This window comes from Cicer arietinum, chromosome 4, assembly GCF_000331145.2.
Source record: "Cicer arietinum cultivar CDC Frontier isolate Library 1 chromosome 4, Cicar.CDCFrontier_v2.0, whole genome shotgun sequence".
NCBI lineage: Eukaryota > Viridiplantae > Streptophyta > Magnoliopsida > Fabales > Fabaceae > Cicer > Cicer arietinum.
Genome location: NC_021163.2, coordinates 45500556 through 45509524, shown reverse-complemented (window position 1 = coordinate 45509524; position 8969 = coordinate 45500556).

Genomic DNA, 8969 nt, shown 5'->3' with positions numbered 1-8969 from the left:
CCTTTGTTTCCTTGGAACTTACCTACTGCACGATTATAGTATGTCAAGTTTTACTGTGAAGTTTGACATAGAAAAATTTGATGAAAGAATCAATTTTCGTTTATGAAAAATTCAAGTAAATTATGTGTTGATAGAATAATTATTACACAAAATGTTGATTAGCACAAGTGCATTGGTGCAAGGTGCGCAGTGAGATTATGTTGATTGCTGAACAACTTCTAGAGAAAGCTAGTATGCAATTTGCACCATAAATTTTCAACATGGTTTTTGGCATGTAGAAGAAATTTTGTAGTGGTTTAGCTTCAATGTATGTTGAAATAATCACAAAAGAAATGCCAATATATATGACTCTAGTTTCTCATTACAAGACGCACTAGTCAAAAAGACATTAAACTTGTATATGACTTTCTTGTTTTCTCTTATATTCTTGCCTTATAGTGTTGTGAGATGTAGTTCATGTATTTATTTTGGAGGGTATGAGTGTGATGGGTGCCATTGAATGATCGACCGAAGTATATATGTTGTAAAAAATATCACATAATGTTATTTTCTTATTGTCATTTGACAAATGTCATGATTTTTATCTAGTTTTCTAGTTTACACGTTATATTCTTATGTTGTGATTGTATTTCTTTAATTTCTCTATGTTTATTTTTTCTAACAATAATTGTAACACCCCGATTTTTACAGTAAATTTTTTCTTTTTTAAAATCAAACAAATTTCTCAAAATTCTTTAAAGAAAATTAATTAACAATGCTTTCCAAGGTAAGGAAAACATCCAAAATTAAACGTTTTATTTCGAATGTAAATTATGTGAAAGTAAATAATAAAACATTCTTATCGACACTGATAACTCGACTACCTCTAAGCTAATGATACACTCTTAATCGAAGGCAACCGAATATCATTGACCCATTAGCTACATCCAATTGCCCGCATTGAATTGAAAATCGAAGTCATGACATTCAACAAGATCCATAACTCTCCATAAATGAATTATAATAATCAGGGGCATTCAGCCCAGTCCACAACAAGTAAAGGATCACCAACCAAAATTAACACATAACAATTAGCAATTATCAAAACATAAGCAACAATTAATAAAGCATGCATATTTCTCATGGTATCGAACATGACTCGTGTATCAAAGCTCCCTAATACAATGCATAGATGTCAATGCATATGATTCCAGAATATCACCTCCCCTCCGCAAAGGATGGTGGATCACCATCTAGCATGATCCATATTTTTGAAGTCTTGAAGAACATTCACGACTCCAATTCCCATTCAGGGATTGCGGACCCCAACCAATTATGGATGCATCATTATGACTCCAACCAATTATGGACGTCACTATGAATTCAACCAATTACGAACATTGATCCACTATTGCACATAGGTCAAATAAGAGTTAATAAAAACATAGCGTATGACAACAACTCAAGTTGTCTCGCAAAAACTTTTGACTCAATTAACAAAATTTAGAATCAGTAAAAATAAAAGGGGGTTTCGAATTTAGGTTCAGACAAATTGAGAAAACAAAATGAAAATCAAGTAAATTGGAACGACTAGTCCATTGGTTCAGGAATTTCAGACCCACCATACATTTTTAAAGGGTTCAATTTCTAGTTGGGATTATATTCTTGTTTGATTGTAGAATTGATCAAGCAAGCGTAAATCAACCCCATGTGAATTTTTTTTTCTTTGATCGGATTAAACATCAAAGTAAATGACTGATTATAGTTAAGAATCTAATGTCGCAGAAACTAGAATTAATTTAGAAACTAAATTCTGTAAAATCAAATTTATCAACCCTATTGTGATTTGAATTAAGAAATCAAAATAACAATTCAATCGAATAAAAAGAAATATAATCATCAATGTGAAATTAACATTATAAAATAAATCTCAAGGTCTTGATGAAATCTTGAAATAATGGATTAATCCTAGAATTTACGCTTCAATGAAAATTCGAAAAAGAAGATTAATGTTTTATTGTTTATCAAATTCCCTGAGTATTTGAGTAAATATTCCCAAAATAAAAAAAATAGGCTTACTCTAAAAAGACCAAAATGTATAGTACTTGAGCTCTAAAAGGTCCTGGCTGGAAAACAAGTGGCCCAATACTGATTATTATTAAGTAAGACTTCAGGTCACGTAATCAAAAGTTTTGACTAGAATTGGGTTGTGGTGTCAATGTAAAATTTATAATTCTAACTCTTAGCTTTCCAACGCCTACTCGCACACATCATTTCGATATTCGAAGCTCAAGTTATGGTCTGTAGAGCGAGCAAAGATCAATATGCAAATAATTCTGAGAATAAATTAAATAATTACATTAAAACTCATTTATTACCCAAAATTTAAAAATACGATATGTTGGTTATATGGCTTCTATCCTTAGGAGATTTTATACAATATTATCAACAAGATTATCTAATTCTTTCCTAAGTGATGAATTAATATCAAAACCAACTTGTTTAATATTAATTCTTATTTTAACAGCAAAAGATTCTAACAGTTTATACACAGCGGAATTTCACAATCACATGCAAGATCAATATAAAAAGTAAAGAGAGAGAGGAAATAGTGTATCAGGGGTTTTTATACTGGTTCGACTATCACTTTGATAACCTACATCCAGTCCTGAAATCTACAACAGATTTCAGCCTTTCACTAGAATGATTTGAGGAATATTTTTACAGACTTTCCAGCGTCACAACCTATCCATCCAACTCATAATCACTTATATCACAATACCAACCTATCCCTAAGAATTACTCGTCAAACTCTAGAGAGATCAAGCTGAGGCTTCTATTAGATAACCACAAGTATCCTAAAAGATAACCACCAGTGTACACTACTGGATTTCCAAAACTTCAATTACAAAAATTGTTCTTTCACAAAGAATTAAAGAACACTAAGAAAATTTGACTCAATCACAATGTAAGATCTCACACAAAAGCATTAGCCAGTGAGTATTTGTGTGTTGCAACAATTTTTCTCTCAAGGTGTTTTTCAGTCTTCAGTGTTTATGAAAAAGTGTTATCAATTTTTTTTGAAAAATTGTGATTGATTCAATTTATATATTTTCAGAAAACCAACATATAAATCGATTTTGTAATCGATTTTATTAAAGTTTAAAGCCAGCTTAATCGATTACCTAATCGATTATCGCGTGTTTTGTTTTTCTTGAATCTTGAAAATATATGAACTAATCGATTTCCTAATCGATTCCTTTAATGCACTTATCAGAGACTGATACTCAGTTGTATCAGAATCGATTGACTAATCGATTATACTTGTTTTGTTCAAACACTGAGATCAAAACAATCGATTACTCATTCGATTCATATATTAACATAATCGATTTGGCAATGGGATAAATACTTCATGTAACTTAGACATTTTACTCCAATCGATTCGTCAATCGACTTGGCTGGTCACAATGACTAAGGCATTTTACTTCAATCGATTTGCCAATCAATTTGGCTGGTCACAGTGACTAAGATGTCTTACGCCAATCGATTTGCCAATCGATTTGGCTGGTTACAGTAGCTTAGCTATTTCGTTAAAATCGATATGCCAATCGATTACACAATATGTTCCTGATAAATGATTAACCAATTGATTCTTTCAATCGATTACCTAATCGATTGATGCAAAGCTTGCAACACAAGAAACACCTATCAATCGATTATCTAATCGATTAGTGCAAAGCTTGCAACTTAAGAAACTTATTTCAATTGATTGTCCAATCGATTTCGTTGATCACAGAACACATGTCTGATGAAAAAGTATTTTCATAATCGATTTGCCAATCGATTGACTCAGTATGAGCTTGGTTCTGTGATTCACAAAATCGATTACTCAATTGATGTGCAAATCGATTGTCCAATTGATTTGTTTAAAAACAAAACACATGTTTTGATAAAACCCTTAAGTAATCGATTTCCCAATCGATTAACTTAGTGAAACCTTCATTCTGTGAGTCAGACAATCGATTGCTCAATTGATGTATCAATTGATTTATTATTTGATTGATTAAAACTTATTTTATAATTTCATTGGCAAATACTATATGAGAACTCATTATGATTAAGTCTACCTAATTGACCCTATTAACACTAGACACTCTTGTACATCAGTCTTCAAGCCTCGTATGACATCATCCATCTTTGTTTGATTGCTTGAGTTCCAAGTTTTGTCCAAGTGTGTAATGTTTGTTTATTTGCCTAAAATGTTTCTCAATTCAAATCATTAGATCAATCAAATAATGCATATACATTGTATGTTTGGAGATTAAATCAAAACATGATCAGGGAAGCACATGTCTTACAAACTCCCCCTTTTTGATTTAATGACAAACACACAATTTTAACCTTGAGATTATAATTTTATAATAATGACTAGTATTTAGAATCTCCCCCTGAATTTTAGAATCCATGATTCATTTCAACAACATATTAGAGCATACCACTTGTATAGCACATACGATCTTTTAATATCATAGCATAATAGTATCATTCAGTGTCAGAGCATTCAACTTAAACTCTTTTAAGTTTGGTATATCAAAGCGCATTATCATAGCAATATCAGTGCTTCCAATTTTGGTATGTATCAGAGTTCAATGCATTAGCAAATTCAGTACATTACCAGATATCATAGCAGCATGCCCATAATTAATCAAGTCAGAATCAGATATCAGAATTGTCAAATAGAGCAATATCACAAGTTCAATCAGAGCAATATCACATCACAAGTTCAATCAGAGCAATATCACAAGTTAAATTTGATACTAATCTCCCCCTTTTGTCATTGAATTCAAAAAGATATACAAGAGAGAATGATTAATCAAAAAGCTACTATAAGATATATACAAAAACATTACAAAGCAACAAAGAAAACAAAATCCTAAACAACTAATCTAGGGCTGCTCCTCATTATCACCAATGGGAGAGGTAGAGACTGTTGTATTATCCTCAGCAAGTGTCTCCTCACCATGAGGTTCAGTACTTTCTAGGTTGGTAGGATTTGGTTCTTCAGCTGCTTGCTTGCCAATTTCAACAATGTCTTCAAAAGACATTTTGAGACCCAAGTGTTCTTGGATGGCAGCAACATCTTGAACCACTGAGTTTAAGGTTGCTTGGAGTTCCTTAAGAGAGGCTTCCACCCTAGCATTGTGAGCAGCCTGGGACTCCATCAGTTCCAGCAACTTAGCCAAAAGCTCAGATTGGGCATCAGCTGGCTCAGTTTGTTCAGCACTTGGTTGTGCTTGTTCAGCACTTGGTTGTGCCCTTGTCCAAGTGCCATTGATTCTTTTCAATTGCATCTGATTTACAATTGATTCACCAAAAACTAGAGTAGTTTTTGTTGATTCTTCATTGAGACATTATACCTTGAAGTGTCTCAAAATCTTCGTGATTAACTGAGGGTAGGGGAGCAGCAGCTTTCCTTGTGCTGATTCCACCATGTTCATCCACACAATCCATGCCCAGCTCATCTTGCGCTCTTTGTACAGGCCCCAAAGCAGGATAATATCCAGCCTCTGTACAACGGCATGATTTCCTGATCGAGGTACTAACATCCGTGTTAGCACATACATCAGCATACGATGTTGGACCTTCATCTGACCGATTGGAAGGGATACTTTTTCAACAAAGCCTTCAATCATCAGGTCCTGAATTGCCGTATGTCGATCTACTGATGATTCCCAAGCGTCATCAGTCGAATCAGGATTTGTTCTTCCATCAATAGATTCTCCAAAGAATGGTAATCCTGACAGTTTGGGGAATTCTTCAAAAGTCATTGAGATTTTCTTACCCTTGACTTCAGCCTCGAATCCAATATTAGTGAGGTTGAAGGTTGATAGAAGGCTCTAATCAGCCTTGGGTAGATTTCCAAAGAACAGGAAAGGAAATCTACTAATCCATGAAACCTTAAGTGGTTTTGGAAAGTAAAACCATTTGAGTCAAAATAGGTAAAATCCAGAGTTCTCGCCTCTTGGATTTTCCTTTTTAAGAAAGAAGGTGGGAGAACAACTTCTTCAACAGGTTTTCCTTTGGGAGGCTGAACCTTCTTTGGTTGGGGGGAAGATATAGCTTTCTTCTTTTTCTGGATTGGCTCTTTCATGGCATCCCCCATTAGTTTCTCAGATTGAAGAACCTTCCTCTTTTTGTTGTTCCTTGATTTGTTGCAATAGCCTTCCCTTTATCTTTTGCTAATACCTTATGAGTAGGTATTGAGACTCTCTTAGCAGGAGGGGAAGGAGGTTGAGGAGAGGGTGTTCTTCCACTAGATGTTGAAGAAGAATCTAGGGAAACAGATTTTGAAGAAGATGATTGAGGTTTTTCAGTAGTTTGCTTTACTCGTGCCATTTGAAAGATTTTGGAACTTTGAGATGTTTGAGAAGATTGAGAAGGATTAAGGCACAGAAAAATTCGAGTTTGGGGGAGAAAATGTGAACTGAGAGTGAAAGTGGGTTGAGAAATCGATTTCGTAAGTGATCCTTCAATTGATAAATCGATGTCCAAATCAATTTCCTTATCAGTTCAGAAACCTTCTCATAGTAGCAGCGATTTCCAAATCGACTTATTTTGGCTCAGAGTTTTAGAATTTGATACAACCGATTACCAAATCGATGCTCGAGTTTGAGATTGGAAAATTTCTCATATCTTTAGATTTCTGAAACAAATAATCGATTATGAAATCGATTCTTTAAAAGATTTTCCAAATCGTCCATCAATTTCTCAATCGATTGTATTGATGTATACTCCAGCGTTTTTTGATATCTGAGATTACTAAATCGATTATGAAATCGATTGTGTTTGTGACTTAGACAATTAAGACACTTATGTAGCATAAATCGATTATGCAATCGATTTGGTAATGCTGATTTTCTATTTTGTCACAGGATAATCGATGTCTCAATTGATTTGTCACAGGGATCATATTTCATTTTGATCCATAATACCAAGTTTCATTCTAATATAGAAGAAACTTTCCTTGGGTAGGGCTTTGGTAAATATATCAGCTAATTGATCAGATGTATTAACATACTCAAGCATGATATTACCATTTTGGTATTGATCTCTAATGAAATGATGTCTAATCTTTATATGCTTTGTTCTAGAGTGCATAACAAGATTCTTTGTAATATTTATGGCACTAGTGTTGTCACACATGATTGGCACAGTTCCAAGATCAACACCAAAATCAGAAAGGTGTTGTTTCATCCATAAAATTTGTGCACAACAACTTCCAGCAGCCACATATTCAGCCTCAGCTGTTGAAAGTGCAACACTATTTTGTTTCTTGCTATGCCAAGACACAAGTGAATTCCCTAATAAATGGCAAGTACCAGATGTACTTTTTCTATCTAATTTAAATCCCAAGAAGTAAGTTAATTCTCCCATCATGGACATTTCAAATCTTCCTTTCATTGTATTTTCAAATTCTTTACAAAGCTTACTGTTTGTTGATCCAAAGATTATGTCATCAACATAAATTTGGACAAGCATAATGTCTTTTCCCTTTGTCTTTATAAAAAGTGTCTTATCAACATTTCCTCTTAAAAAATTTTCTTGTATGAGGAAATTGCTGAGCTTTTCATACCAAGCTCTTGGAGCTTGTTTCAATCCATAGAGGGCTTTTGTTAGTTTAAAGAAATGGTTTTGAAAAACAAGATCCTCAAATCCTGGAGGTTGACTAACAAAAACTTCCTCTTGGATGTCTCCATTTAGAAAGGCACTTTTTACATCCATTTGATATAGTTTAAAGTCAATTATGCAAGCATAAGCAAGCAGAATTCTAATGGCTTCTAATCTAGCTACAGGGGCATAGGTTTCATCATAGTCAATGCCCTCCTCTTGGTTGTAGCCTTTTGCCACTAGCCTAGCCTTATTCCTAGTTATTACCCCATTTTCATCCATTTTGTCCCTAAACACCCATCTAGTTCATATGACATGTTTGTCTTCTGGCTTTGGAACTAGGATCCACACTTTGTTTCTCTCAAATTGACTAAGTTCTTCTTGCATGGAAGCTATCCAATCACTATCCATGAGAGCTTCCTTTATATTCTTAGGTTCTACTTGAGAAACAAAGGTTGTAAAATTGCAGAATTGTCAAAGGGATTTTCTAGTAGCAACCCCTTTAGAAATTTCTCCTATGATGTTGTCAATAGGATGGTTTTTGTTGAATCTCCATTCCTTAGGTAAGTCATCTTCTCTAATAGGTTCTATGTACTCAATGTCAGTTGGAGGCACTGTTTCATTTGGTTCTTTTGGATCTGATTCTACACATTCAATAAGAGAATCATTAACTATAAGAGGGGTACTGTTCAAGTTTGTGATAAACATTTCATCAAATTTTACATGAACAAATTCCTCTATAGTTTTGGTTCTCTTATTGTAGATCCTATAGGCCTTACTAGATTGTGAATATCCTAGAAATATTCCCTCATCTGCCTTAGAGTCAAATTTCCCTAGATGCTCTTTTCCATTATTCAATACAAAGCACTTGCATCCAAAGACTCTAAAATAGGCAATATTTGGTTTTCTACCTTTGTATAGTTTATAGGGGTTTTTTTCTAAGGATAGGCCTAATGAGAACTCTATTCATCACATGAGCAGTTGTGTTTATTGCATCAGCCCAAAAGTATTTAGAAAGCTTAGAGTCATTTATCATTGTTCTAGCAAGTTCTCTATTCTTCCTTTCTACAACTCCATTCTATTGTGGAGTTCTTGGGGCTGAGTACATGTGGTGAATTCCATTTTGATCACAATAGTTATCAAAAGAATCATTTTGAAATTCTCCACCATGATCATTCTTAATGGAAACTATTTTCTGATTCTTCTCATTTTGAACTTGATTTGCAAATTTTTTGAAAATTGAGAAGGCATCACTTTTGTGAGACAAAAAATAAGTCCATGTACATCTAGAGTAATCATCAACTAACACATAACCATAC